This window comes from Mobula birostris, chromosome 5 (assembly GCF_030028105.1).
Source record: "Mobula birostris isolate sMobBir1 chromosome 5, sMobBir1.hap1, whole genome shotgun sequence".
Classification (NCBI taxonomy): Eukaryota; Metazoa; Chordata; class Chondrichthyes; order Myliobatiformes; family Myliobatidae; genus Mobula; species Mobula birostris.
In genome coordinates, this window is record NC_092374.1 from 190,603,141 (window position 1) to 190,618,660 (window position 15,520).

Here is a 15,520-nt window from a genome sequence, read left to right on the forward strand (position 1 = left end):
CGATCCACTCCGGCAGCATCCATACCAGAACAGACTTAAACACACAACCCACTGGTTCGATGCTCAGGGCAATCACACAGCATCCAACGGCATCATCCCGAACGATACCCCCACAATTGTAACCCTCAGGTTCGGCCACCATTCTTTTACCTTGCAGGAAGACAGCCTCTGACCCAGCCAAACTGAGAAATCTCGTTTGTGTGGATGCTGCGTAATGTCTTACCTGGGTTCAAATCCGAACCGCAAAATATCAGACAGTACACCATATGCGATTTAACTATTGATCTTTATAAATCTTAATCTGGCGATAGGGTTAGTAAAGAAAATAAAAATGAAAAGGGCCTATTTTAATGAAACAGCCTAATGTGTTCATGGATTCGTCCATTCGTTCCCCATCTACTTCCTCCTTTCAGCGCTGTCTGTTGGACCCTCGCTCCAAGTCCATTCCATTCGCGGGTTTACCATCTCGATCCATACGCATCTTCCCTCTTCATTTCCCGCCAACAAAAGACCGGGAAATACCTGCTCCCAGACCTACAAGAAAGAACAACATGCCTCTCACTGGATAGCCCACATTCCACACCCCCGTTATCTCTAGTCATAATCCAAACATTGCTGCTATAGAGCATCCGTTACCTTAGCAGCGAAACAGTACAGAGGCCATTGCGTTAGCAGCAAAATTTTTCAGCGCGTTACATATGACAATAAGTTCTTGAGAAATTAACTCAATTATTCTCATTTCAGAAACAGAGTCTCTGAAAATTGAATTGAAGCGAGCAGGTAACATTTTATTTCAATGGCTTATTAAATAAAAACTGATCGGATCAAAAATACTATCGTGTGTGATCGACTACAGATGGTCGATGTTTTTTTTTCGTTTTTCAAAAGCAGACTCTCAGTCTTTTATATGCAAATCTAGGAACCATAGTCTGTAGTAAGAATCAGGATTAGAATCATAATGATGCTTAATATGACGATCATATGTCGGAAATTTTGATTCGTTTGCAGCAGTACAATGCAATATCGAAAAATATGAATTAAAATAAGAATCAGACCATAAAATGTAGGAGGATAATTGTGCCATTTGACCCATCGAGTATGCTCCGCAATTCCATCATGCTGATCCAATATTCCTCTCAGTTCTAATCTGCTGCTTTCTCCCCGTATCCTTAATGCCTTGACCAATCTAGAATCTATCAACCTCTGCCTTAACTATACATACATACCTGACCTCCACAACTGTCTGTGCCAAAGAATTCCACCGATTCATCCGTGTATGGCTATAGAAATCCACGCCTACCCCCCATATCTCCTTTCTAAAAGAACGTCCCTCTATTCCGAGGCTGTGCGCTCTAGTCTAAGACTCTCTCACCATAGAAAACTTCCTCCCCATGTCCACTCTATCAAGGGCTGCCAAACACTTGGACGATCGTTTTCACTCGGTCAAAATTACATCATAAAAATGTTAAGAAGCTATAGTAGGACTGTAAACCTTGGTTTAGGAAGTGCAGAGAATTGTCAGAGATACCTGTGAGCAAATAGACAGAAGCGTTGACTGCATTTAATTTACTTTCCACTCAAGCCTACTCTTCTCCTAGACATGGGAATAACGGAATTCAGCTGCTCCATACTATCAATGCAACCACTCTCCATATGCGATGGACCTTCCTTTACAATATCAGTGTGTTTCGATATGATTTACCCACCAAGAGCAACAGCATTTCGAAAGGCTGGTTTTATTTGTGATTTTCCTGTTCCAAATCCGTCGGCAGCAAACACTCTCCTTCTCATGTCATTTCTAGAAACTGTGGGCCTGTTCTTTCATATCTCACTCCGCGGTCTATCGGGACAGAAAAGATAATGTAAAAGATAAAGGTAACGTGGCAATTTATTTTTACGTCTTCCAAATAGCTGTGCCCAGTCGATGTTTACAACCTTTCGTCTCTCTGTTGGAGGGACAAGCCATAGATTGTGTCATTATATGGCAGCAAATATGCATTCCCTATAACCATATAACCATATAACAATTACAGCACGGAAACAGGCCATCTCGGCCCTCTAGTCCGTGCCGAACTCTTACTCTCACCTAGTCCCACCGACCTGCGTTCAGCCCATAACCCTCCATTCCTTTCCTGACGATATAGCTATCCAATTTAACTTTAAATGACGACATCGAACCTGCCTCAACCACTTCTGCTGGAAGCTCGTTCTACACAGCTACCACTCTCTGAGTAAAGAAGTTCCCCCTCATGTTACTCCTGAATTTTTGCCCTTTAACTCTCAACTCATGTCGCCTTGTTTGAATCTCTCCCACTCTCAATGGAAAAAGCCTATCCACGTCAACTCTATCTATCTCCCTCATAATTTTAAATACATCTATCGAGCCCCCCTCATCCTTCTACTCTCCAAACAATAAATACCTAACTTGGTTCAACCTTTCTGTGTAACGTAGGAGATGAAACCCAGGCAACATTTCAGTAAATCTCCTATGAACTCTCTCAATTTTATTGACATCTTTCCTAGAATTCGGTGACCAGAACTGTACACAACACTCCAAATTTGGCCTCACCAATGCCTTATACAATTTCAACATTACACCCCAACTCCTATACTCAATGATCTGATTAATAAGGCCCGGCATACCAAAAGCTTTCTTCACCACCCTATCCACATGAGATTCCACATTCAGGGAACTATGCACCATTATTCCTAGCTCTTTCAGTTCTACTGCATTCTTCAATGCCCTACCATTTACCGTCTACGTCCTCTTTTGATTGGTCCTAGCAAAATGTAACACATCACATTTATCAGCATTAAACTCCATCTGCCATCTTTCAGCCCACTCTTCTAAGTGGTCTAAATCTCTCTGCAAGCTTTGAAAACCTAATTCATTATCCACAACTCCACCTATCTTAATTTCATCTGCATACTTACTAATCCAATTTGCCACCCCATCACCCAGATCATTAATATATATGACAAACAACATTGGACCCAGTACAGATCCCTGAGGCACACCACCAGTCACCAGCCTCCAATCTGACAAACAGTTATCCACCACTACTCTCTGGCGTCTCCCATCCAGCCACTGCTGAATCCATTTTACTAGTTCAATATTAATACCTGACGTTTGAACCTTCCTAACTAACCTTCCTGGCATGAAACTTAACCCACGTTTTATATTGAGTGTTATTTTAATTCGTTATCACTTCTCTTCTCTGAACTGTCTGTCTTCGGACTCCTGCACAGTTATAACGACAACCAGAGAGGTTTTAAGCAAATGACGTTCGGTTGGGGACTACATTACATATTCCATGTAATTGGCATGCTTTGCAAATGCGAATTTATGTTAAAACTCATTCAAATGTAACAATGATATTATTAGTAGTAATATACAAACATAGAAACATAGAAAGCCAACAGCACAATACAAGCCCTTCGGCCGACAAATCTGTGCCAAACATGTCCTTACTTTAGAAATTACCTGATATGTACCTCTCACAGGAGCCTCTTAAAAGACTGTGTCATATCCGCCTCCACCACCGTCGCCGGTAGCCCATTCCACGCACTCACCGCTCTCTGTGTCAAAAACGTACCCCTGTCATCTCCTCTGTACCTACTTCCAGGCACCTTAAAAATGTGCCCTCTCGTGTTAGCGATTTAGCCCTGGGATAAATCCTCTGACTATCAGCACGATCAATGCCTCTCATCATCTTATACACCTCTATCAGATCACCTCTCATCCTCCGTCGCTCCAAAGAGAAAAGACCGAGTTCACTCGAACTATTTTCATAAGACATGCTTGCCAATCCAGGCAACATCGTTGTAAACCTCCTCTGCACCCTTTCTGTGGTTTCCACATTCTTCCAGTACTGAAGCGACCAGAACTGAGCACAGTACTCCCAGTTGATATGACCAGGGTGCTACAGAGCTACAACATTCCACTCGTCTCCTAAACTCAGTCCCACGATTGATGAAGGCCAATGCACCGTATGCCTTTTTAACCACAGAGTCAACCTGCGTAACAACTTTGAGAGCCCTATGGACACGGACCCCTAGATCTCTCTGATCATCCACACTGCCACACTGCCAAGAGTCTTACCATAAATACTATATTCTGCCAACATATTTGACCCTCCAGAATGAACTACATTACACTTATCTGAGTTGAACTCCATCTGCCACTTCTCAGCCCAGCTTTGTATCCTATCGTTGTCCTGCTGTAACTTCCGACTATCCAGAACACCTCTGGCATTTGTGGCATCAGCAAACTTATTAATCGATCCCTCCACTATTCATCCAGGTCATTTATAAAAATCACGAAGAGAAGGGGCTCCAGAACAGATCACTGCGGCATACCACGGTCACCGACCTCCATGCAGAACATGACCAGTCAACAAACACACTTTGCCTTCTGTGGGCAAGCCAGTTCTGGATCAACAAAGGAAAGTTCCTTTGGATCCTAAGCTTGCTACTTAACACGTTGCCACAGACAACCTATTCACATGCAACTACAGAAGCGACGACACCTAGTCTTTGTCATTCTTCTTTCCATTATCCATGCACCTATTCCACACGAGGCAACAAATGATATCTACAACTGGATGTTTATTGCATAGTATTCTGTGTTCACAATCGATAGTATTATTCATTAATGAGGTTTGGGCCATAAGTTTCCAGAATAGGCCCTTTTAGTACGAGATGATGTTGTATTACTTGGCATTGCCTATAACATTAACTAGCCCACGGAGTCGCACTTGAGATTCAGATATCTGGCAAAATCAGATTTTTTAAAAAGCCAGTAAATCTAAAGATATTCAGCCTCTTCGTAGGTTCTCTTGAGAACCTGGATATTTTCTGGCTACATTTTATTTCATTCGATGCAAACTCTAATAAATCCACGTTTTCGGATTTATTTCGTATTTCCGTCATTTGCTTTGCCTTAAGGCCCATATTTCCGTGATGTTATTTTTCTTTGAGTTATTATTCTTCATTACGTTCTGCTTAAACTTGAGTTGTGTTCGTTACAGTTCTGGGTGTTGCTGTGTCGCCTCCGTTTCCTTTATACCATTCAGTCCTACTTGGTGTCAACGCTATCACAGGAATTCAATTTCTGCTGTTCACCTCTTCCTCAGTTCTAATTTGGTCCAGATGCAGAACAAAATATATTTTGTTCTATAAATGTGCCATAAGCAGCTATGTAAGGTCAGTATCAACAATTTTTTTTTCACTCGGAGTGGATGCTTGGGGGTGCTGTGTACACAGTGTTAGCTATGTGTTACGACATTTTATCCGAGTGTAGCATGGTAGCATATTGCATACTGAGTGCAGTATGCCGAGAAAGTGGAAGTAAACGAAATAAAACGCGGAACAATTCTTTATATGGATAAGGATTTGGTTTTGCATTGTGATTCTAATAAAAGGCGAACATGTCAATTTATCAGTTGCTATTTTTAATTGTTGGAGGATCGGGAAAGGAAGATGGTAATGTTCCTATCTAGTACATGACCGTTTCATGTTCTCAAGCTTAAAAATTCTAACCTCAGCAGGGATTTCTCTTCTCACTCCTTTAAAGCCTCAACTGGTGTAGTACGATTTTTGCCCTTATCTTTCACTGTCACTGGATGAAGCGTACCCTAAATGCATGATAAATTAGTCATTCTTATTTGAATGGTTGACACTCCCAGCCTTGTTTCTTGTCTTATGATATTGAAATAGGCTTTCGTCCAGTTCAACATAATGAAGGGAGTGGACAATGGTTAAAAACATTGCAATAGACAACTTTGAGGATTTTCCTTAACATTACTTCAAAATGTAAAAAATATTAGTTGCACTTTGGAAGATTCCCTCTATTAGGTATCTTATTGCCAGCGTTTTCTCTGATTTAGAACATTGTAAAAACGCTCTGTGTCCAGCCTGCGCGGAATTCGTCTGGTTACTGCGAATTATATCAAACGGAACAATGGCGTGTCCAGTTTTCAATTTGAAAGAAGCAATCACATCAAGTATTTTGAGTATTTCCCCCTTCTTCAATCCTTCTCACAGTCTGTTCTTCTGCTGTGCTAGTCAGGATTATTTCAGACAATTTTATCTTGGTTTCAATGCATTTCGTTAAACTGCAACCTCGTTACTTTAACGAACAAGAGAAAATCTGCAGACGCTGGAAGTCAAAGAAATGCACACAAAATGCTGAAGGAACTCAACAGGCCGGGCAGCATCAATGGATAAGAGGGAACAGCGAGGTTTCGGGCTGAGAAGGATTGAAAACCGAAAAGCCGACTGTTTACTTTTTCCCATAGATGCTGCATGATCGGATAAGGTCCTCCAGTATTTTGTGTGCTTTGTTGTACCATCGGATGATTTCCATTAAAAGGCAAATAAATTGTTCTTCCAAAATTTTCATTTCCGATGCTCTCCAAATCTCACGGAATCTGAATACAGACAGGGGAAACTACTGCAAATCATTCCTTAACAAATACCTTTATGGTTGGTATCTAAGGTCAGCAGAACTCTTTCAATGAAAGCAAACGTGCAAGGCCTCGTGGGCCCTCACTGTTCCCAGAGCACCAGGAAATACAGAAGGTGATACAGAAAAAATTAACACAAAATGTAACATAGCTATCTATCAAGTGTGTGAAACAATATGGACAAAATGAGGAAAGCTGAGGAATTATTTCACAACTGAAACTAGCAAATTGATTGTGGCACTCTAGAAACCATGTTTTCAACTATGGTTCTTCAAAAACAATTCAGTTCTAGTTTTGGTCTGTGTTTCTAATCTTAATGGAGTTATGAAACTATATGGAGAATGAGTGTTAAGAAAACCGATCTTCTTAAGGTAAAACCCGTTCACAATACAAATTTAACGTCGAGAAAACAACTTGATAGGTCTGGGGCATTCTGATTCTACATTATTGTAATTACGCAATACATGAAATGTACATGTTAGTTGGCATGGAATCTCCATGATGAGATAAGGGTAGCATGCGATTTCAAGACCATCTACCTCAGCATATTATTTAAGATATATTACTACCAGTTAATGTGCAGCTGAAAACTTGTCTGTTTTCCACTTAATATCTTGGCAATCCGGGTAGTAATTTAGCTATCGCTGAACACTATAAAATAATGACGTGCATGTTCAGTATCCGTAGCAGTATTTGAATATTCATAGGGATTCTGACTGTTGAGATTTCCCCCCTTTGTGAATATGTAACTCTGCAAAGCTACTTCTCTGAATTCAAAATGCCAAAGCAAAATAATTTTCCATTACCTTTAAAGATACAATTGATCGTTTATTGTTGCTATATTATAGACCATAAGACCATAAGATATAGGAGCAGAAGCAGGCCATTTGGCCCATAGAGTCTGCACCGCCATTAAATCATGGGCTGATCCACTTCATCCAGTCATCCCCACTGCCCTGCTTTCACCCCATACCCTTTGATACCCTGGCTAATCAAGAACCTATCCATCTCTGCCTTAAATACACCCAATGACTTGGCCTCCACAGCCGCCCCTGGCAACAAATTCCACGGTTTTACCACCCTCTGACTGAAATCATTTTTTCTGCATCTCAGTTCTAAAAGGACGTACTTCAATCCTGAATAGTGCCCTCTTGTCCTAGCATTCTTTACCATGGGAAATAACTTTGCAATATCTAATCTGTTCAGGCCTTTTACCATTCGAAATGTTTCTATGAGATACCCCCCATTCTCCTGAACTCCAGGGAATAGACCCCAAAAACTGCCTAAAGTTCCCCATACTTTTCATTTCTTTCATTCCTGGAATCATTCTCGTGAATCTTCTCTGAACCCTCTCCAATGTCAGTATATTCTTTCTAAAATAAGGAGCGCCATGTGTGGTCTCACGAGTGCCTTACAGAGCCTCAACATCACATCCCTGCCCTTATATTCTATACTTCTAGAAATGAATGTCAACATTGCATTCGCCTTCTTCACAACTGACTCAACTTGCAGGTTAACCTTTAGGGTATCTTTCACAAGGACTCCTAAGTCTCTTTGCATCTCTGCATTTTGTATTCTCTCCCCATCTAAATAATCGTCTGCCGGTTTATTTCTTCCACCAAAGTGCATGACCATACACTTTCCAACATTGCATTTCATTTGCCACTTCTTTTCCCATTCCGCTAAACTATCTAAATCTCTCTGCAGGCTCTCTGTTTCCTCAGCACTACCCGCGTCTCCACCTATATTTGTATCATTGGCAAATTTAGCCACAAATCGCTTAATACCGTAGTCAAGATCATTGACATAAATCGTAAAAAGCAACGGTCCCAATACCGACCCCTGTGGAACTCCATTGGTAACCGGTAGCCAGTCATAATAGGATCGTTTTAATCCCACTCTCTGTTTTCTGCTGACCAGTCAATTCTGCACCGACACTAGTAATTTCCCTGTGATTCCATAGGCTCTTATCTTGCTAAGCAGTCTCATGTGCGGCATCTTGTGAAAAACCTTCTGAAAATCCAAGTACACCACGTCGACTGTATCTCCCTTCTCCACCCTGCCTGTAATTTCCTCAAAGAATTGCAGTAGGTTTTTCAGATAGTATCTTCCTTTCAGGAAATTCATGCTAGCTTTGACTTATCCTGTCATAAGCCTCCAATTACGCCGTAATCTCATCCCAAACAAGCGATTCCAACCGCTTTCCAACTACTGATGTCAGGCTAACAGGTCTATAATTTCCTTTTGTGTTGCCTCCCAACCTTCTGAAATAGCGGACTACATTTATAATTTTCCACTCATCCGTTTCAATGCCAGAATCTATCAATTTGTGAAAGGTCATCGTTAATGCCTCCGCAATCTCTCCAGCTACTTCCTCAAGAACCCAAGTGTGCATTCCAATAGGTCAAGAAGAATTATGCACCCTCAGACGATCACGCTTACTGAGAACCTTCTTCGTCGTAATTTTCACTTTTCTGACACTCTTGAATATCCAGTATATTGCAGATGCCTTGTACTGTGAAGACTGATGCAAAATAAACATTCAGTTCTTCTGCCATCTCTGCATCTCTCATTACAATAACTCCAGCGGCATTTTGTATTGGTCTTATATCTACTCTCGACTCTTCTTTACCCTTTATACACTTAAAAATCTTTTAGCATCTTCTTTGATATTAGTCGCCTGCTTCCTCTCATAAACCATCTTTTCCATCCTAATGACCTCCTTAGTTTCCTTTTGCAAGTTCTTAAAAGCTCCCCAATCCTGTATCTCCCAGTTAGTTTTTACAATGCCTCCTGAGACAGTGATGTGCCTCTCGTGTCAGATGTGGCAGTCATGGGGGAACTCCTCTCTCCCGCAGAGTCACATATGCCAGAAGTGCGTGCGACTGGGCGATCTGGAAGACCATGTTAGGAATCAGGAGCAGCAGTTGGATGACCTTCGACTCGTAAGGGAGAATGAGGCAGTCATACATGAGAGTTACAGGGAGGTAGTCACACCTAGGCTGTCGGAAGCAGGTCGTTGGGTGACAGTCAGAGGGGGGAAAGCGAAGGTGAGCAGACAGGTAGTGCAGAGCACCCCTGTAGCCATTCCCCTGAATAATAAGTTTACCGTCCTGGATACTGTTGGCGGGGACGACCAACCAGGTGTGAGCCACGGTGGCAGGGCCTGCGGCACTGAGTCTGACCCATTGGTGCAGAAGCGTGGGACAGAGAAGAGGAGAGCTGTCGTCGTTGGAGACTCTATAGTCAGGGGAGCAGACAGGAGATTTTGTGGACGTGAGAAGGACACACGCATGGTTTGTTGCCTCCCAGGTGCCAGGGTCCGGGATGTCTCTGACCGGGTGCATGACATCCTGGTACGAGAGGGAAAGCAACCAGAAGTCGTGATACATGTAGGGACCAACGACATAGGCAGCAAGAGGGATGAGGTCCTGAAGAGTGAGTTTCGGGAATGAGGCAGAGGCTAAATAACAGGACCTTAAGGGTGGCGTTCTCAGGATTGCTGCCAGTGCTACGTGATAGTGATGGTAAGAATTAGAGGAAATGGCAGTTGAATGCGTGGCTGAGGAGTTGGTGCAGGAGGCAGGGTTTTAGATTTTTGGATCATTGGGATCTCTTCTGGGGCAGTTGGGACCTGTACAGATTGGATGGGTTGCACCAGAACTCGAGGGGGAGCAATATCCCTGCAGGTAGGTTTGCTAGCATGGTTCGGGAGGGTTTAAACTAATTTGCTAGGGGGGTGGGATCCAGAGCGATAGAGCAGTGAAAGAAGTGGGTGGATTAAAGCCAGATTTAACACATCGAGAGGATTTGAGGAAAGAGAACCAGAATAAAGGGTGTAAAGGTAGGAAGGTAGAAGGGCTAAAGTGCGTGTACTTCAATGCAAGAAGCATCGGGGACAAAGGTGATGAACTGAGATTTCGGATACAATCATGGAATTATGACGTAATGGCCATTACCGAGACTTGGCTGTGATCAGAGCATGAACGGATTCTCAATATTCCTGGAATTCAGGGCTTTAAAAGAGATATAGAAGGGGATAAAAGGGGAGGAGGGTGGCATTACTGGTCAGGGATACTATTACAGCTACAGAAAGGGTGGGTAATGTAGCAGGATCCTCTTTTGGGTCAGTATGGGTGGAAGTCAGGAACAGGAAGGGAGCAGTGACATTATTGGTAGCAGCAGAGATACCGAGGAGGACTGGAAGGCAGATTTTGAAAGGGTGCAAAAATATTATGGCTTATTTCATTATTCACTTCAGTTTGAAAGAAGATGATCAATAAAATTTGATGCTCTGGAGATGCAACATGGTCACGTGTAGAAAACAACATACAGATTCAAACTCAACCGGATGGTAAATTCATTTCGTTTTTTTTTTCCCTGTAGAGGAAATACTGAATGAGAAAGAATCAGGTAAATGGATCCCCTTATATCCTGAAAGAGTATACAGTGTCCATGTGTTAATGAGTGAAGGGACATGGATTTATTGTACAGTAGGATTAATTTCAGGCTTGCAAAAAACCCAATGCTCTGCAATTAATTACAGCTATCATTTCCCGCACAGCATAAATCCATAATCATATTATTCATTATATAAACCAGCATAATGTCCATTTCTTCATTCTCTAGCTAGATCGAATGTGCTCTTATTTCAGTAGGCATGATCACCCTCAGAAACAGTTTCAAAATCTAGCCTGTCAACGGAAATAAACATAATTAGCGAATTTTTAGTATTGAGAAAGAACGGCTAAACATAACACCATTCAATTGGATAGAATGGGATAGAACTTTCTTGTCATTGGTTTAGACAACGAGGTTGTGGTCGTACTGAAATCTGTACAAAACAGCGATTTAAAATTCATGCGACTTAATTAAACATAAAATCATGTAAATAAATGCATCCAGTGTCTTCGATGGTCAATATTGACTATCAAAGTCCTTTGGCAAGCCGGCATGTAGTATTATTCAGCTTCACAGCGAGCTTCGGTAAAGAGCTGTCATTTCTTTATTACTGTTTTGGCTAAGGTGCTTCGGTATCTCCTAACAGATGGTAGTAGATTCAACAGATAGTGTCGGGTATGGGATGGATCTTTAAAGATGTTACAAGGCGAGGCCGAGGCGTAGAGAGGTGTAGATTGTCTTCAGCCAGTTGAGTTTCAGTGACTTGTTGAACATAGAACATAGAACATCGAATAGTACAGAACAGTACAGGCCCTTCGGCCCACAATGTTGTGCCGACCCTCTCACTCTGCCTCCCATATAACCTCCCACCGTAAATTGAGACGTGCCACAGGGACATTCTGTGAGTCAGAATGCTTTCCATCACACATCGAGGTGACCAGCTATTTCGGAGGCAAATTAGCTCTCCTTAAACAGCTCAGGTTTTCCCTTTTTATCGAGGTTGTGGTGACGGCCAAAACAACTCCTCTGTGATGTTTAACCCCAAAAGCTTGAAACTGGAGAGCCTTTCCACTTCCTCACATTTATGATTACTGGTCCTCTTGCCTTTCTGAAGTCAATTATGATTTATTTCGTCATTTTGATGTTTTGACAGGTTGTGGTTCCTACACTAATCGAACAGTTTCACTATCTCTTTTCTACATTCAGATTCGTTATTGGTTGTGATTAGATTTACCACAGTTGCGTCGTCTGCAAATTTGATGATTGGGTTTGCAGCAGGAGTACAAGTGCAGTTATAGGATGAAGTGAAATTAAAGAAGTGGGGCCCATACATACATCAGCGGGATACCGATTTTCAGGGTTGGGAGGGGGGATTGTTAATGTACATTTGCCGAGTTTCACCTTCTGGGTACGACTAGTGAGGAAGAGAAAGATCTAGTTGCAGGTTAATCTATTGAGATATCTACCTTGAGATTTGTCAGCTTATCGGCAGCCTCAAAGGAAGAAATGGAAAATAACTCATTTTAAAAAGACTAACAAACATTCAATGCACAGAGAGAGAGAGAGAGAGAGAGAGAGAGAGAAAACAAACTCAAATAGTCAAAGTATCGAAGTAAGTAAGAGCATTCAGAACTAAAATGAGTCCATAGTAACGAAGTCGTGAGAACCTGGAGCTGACCCGCAGCCTGAGCCTTGTTTCATCACACAGTAGAACAAAACTGAGCTTAGAAGCACCATGCCCGGAGCAGTTCGAGCAAGTCAAAGCGTCAGCCTCAGTGCAGCGGAGAGCGAGCAATCACCATGGAGCAGTGAGCCGGAAAGCCTCGATCCACGCTTTCGGTCCCAACACCCAGCTTTATCGGTCCACCCAGCCCGGAGTTAAAATTGTCCAAACACCGCAAGTTCAATCTTTGTTCAGTGTGGGCTCAATCCCTCCGTCCGATGTTGAGGCCCTCATCACTGGTTCTTGATTGTTCTTAGCGAACAATGAAGCTGTTTAACCCTTTGCCTCATCTGGCGTTAACATGAGAAGAGCAGAAGAGTTTCGCTTTTTAATCTGATATGGTTCTGATGTCTTCCCAAGTACACCAGAGATCGGTATGATTCAGTCTATACTGTATATCGATATTTGACGGTCTTGAGATGTCTCTGAAGATTCGATCGGGCTTCCGTGCATATTTAGGCATCACCGGAAGCTAAACAGTTTCATGAGCTTCGAACTAGTTCCGTACCTTGTTCATCCATGACTTCTTGTTCGGGAATACCCGGGTGTTCTGGTGCTGATGACATTGCCTACGCAGAATTTGATGTAGCGCATACAGATGGTTTTTCATTCCTTTAAGTCAATGCCGGAATCGTTCCAGCTTTGTTATGCAAGCAGATCCTCAAAGTAATCTTGATGACTGGAAATGGCTCCCTCGGGAAGCACCGTCATTGAGCTGTGGGTTGATTTCTCCTTCCTTCTTTTCATCTGGTCTGTATACGGGGATCCGATGTAAAGACAGGTCAATAGATAATCCCTGGTGCATATGCGCCGCCTGCTATATTGGTCTACACCTGGGAGTTGAAGTGCACCTGGCCCTTGTATGGCAACTCACATTCCGATTCATTTAGGAAATAAATTTAAGGTTAGCATGATTAAAATTTCCAGATACTATTAAAGCAGAATCAGACTGAGCAGCTAGTTGTTTAAAAATAGAATCATGCATTTGAGCTAATGCTAACTTGGTGTTGTCTCCTGGAGGTATATAAACAGCTATAATATAAACAGCAGTGATTTATCTCGCTATGTGTAAGGGTCTGCACTTTGTCATTCGGTATTCCATATTGCGACTGCAGTAAATTTCATAACGTGAGTGTTTGAAAGTGCTTTTAGCAAAGCAAAATATCCTTTTATTTTTAGGATATGAGAAGTGGCTTCAAGTTTTGCTCCTTGAAAGCATCTAAGTACCATCAGTGGGCAAAAAATATATTACAGATGAAGTCGGAAATGTATCCTGTCATATATGTTATGAGTTTCAAATTTACATGTGGATGGGTCTGGAAACATAATGATAAACATTCAACACTTCACTAAACGCTATTGAAATATAACCATATTAGTTGTTTGGGGCTAACACGTCTGGTCCAACATCATGTCCGAGGTAAATTAGCTATGGTAATACATTATATTCTTTTTGTATGGAGGGTATTGCATTAGTAATCAATGTATAGACACTTGTGAGAGAATGGTCTCCAGCAAAATTAAAAGAACGGAGTTGAATAGGTATGTTTACCTTTCCAGATACCAAAAAAGGACAGATAGAGGAAAAGCACATTATTTTACGCTATCATTTTTGTTAAGAAGCATATTATATGGTATTAGACCTTAAAAAGAGAAACGTTTAAACCATACTTCAGACTCAAATTATATAGGAAAAATTGGACAGGAATGTTCCGGAGGATTATGATACATGGGTTTAGAAGGTATTGCATATGTACGAGGGGTAATTGATAAGTTCGTGGCCTAAGGTAGAAGAGTTAATTTGAGAAAACCTAGCATATTTATTTTTCAACATAGTCCCCTCCTACATGTACACACTTAGTCTGGCGGTCGTGGAGCAGATGGATCCCTGCTTTGTAGAAGTGCTCCATTGCAGGGATTATTGATAAGTTCGTGGCCTATGGTAGAAGGAGATGAGTTATACGGTTCTCATTACATGCAAGTGCAGTTCAACTCTTTGAGTGATTATGCAGAAAGTTTGAAGTTTCTCCTGCTACTTCTACTTTCGGCCACGAACTTATCAATCAGCCATGTTGTGGACCACTCCTGGAGGTCCAAGACGCCACTTCCACAAAGAAGGGATCCGTATGCCCCACGACCGCTGGACCAAGTATGTAAATGTAGGAGAAATAAATGTGCTAGGTTTTCTAAAATTGACTCCTTCTACCTTAGGCCACGAACTTATCAATCACCCCTTGTAATATATTAGTTTACTTTTAAAATGTACACCAAAATGTTACGATTCCTTTTACCTCCATGTTACTGTAGATGAAATCAAAAATTAACATATTTACCGAATTCCAGTGTAACATTTGAAAAATATTGCTGGTTATATTTGAATAGTCGGCATATATCAGATCAGTGTACATTGAATTTACAGCGGGTAATATGTCATACTTGTTGGACAGTTAGCTTGCATCAGATAAAATGTTCACATTCCGGTTGCATAAAGGAACCATGTTAAATTTGTAGTGGTTACTGTGAATATTCGGTATTAATGAATTTAAAGAAGAACTCAGCATTCTAATTGTCACATAACACTGTAATATGCGCAACGAGCACAAGAAACAAATGTTCAGAATTGAATATTGCATAAAAATATTAAGAATATACTAGGACTTGCATAATGCTGATAAAATCTGTAACTTCATTCCAGATATTAAAAGATTGAAAAAGCTTCTCACTATTGGAGGTCAGGGTATGAAAATTTAAGTTTAGAATGATAAAGAGGAATATAAATTAGAATTATATTAATAATTAACACTGCTTTGCCTGCAAAAGTGTTTCCGGATTTTACACAGAATTTATTTAAGCTATTTCTTATTGATAATCTCCATCCCTCAAACATGTTTAAAATGTTAAACATAAGAAAAATATTGTTTCAGCAGTA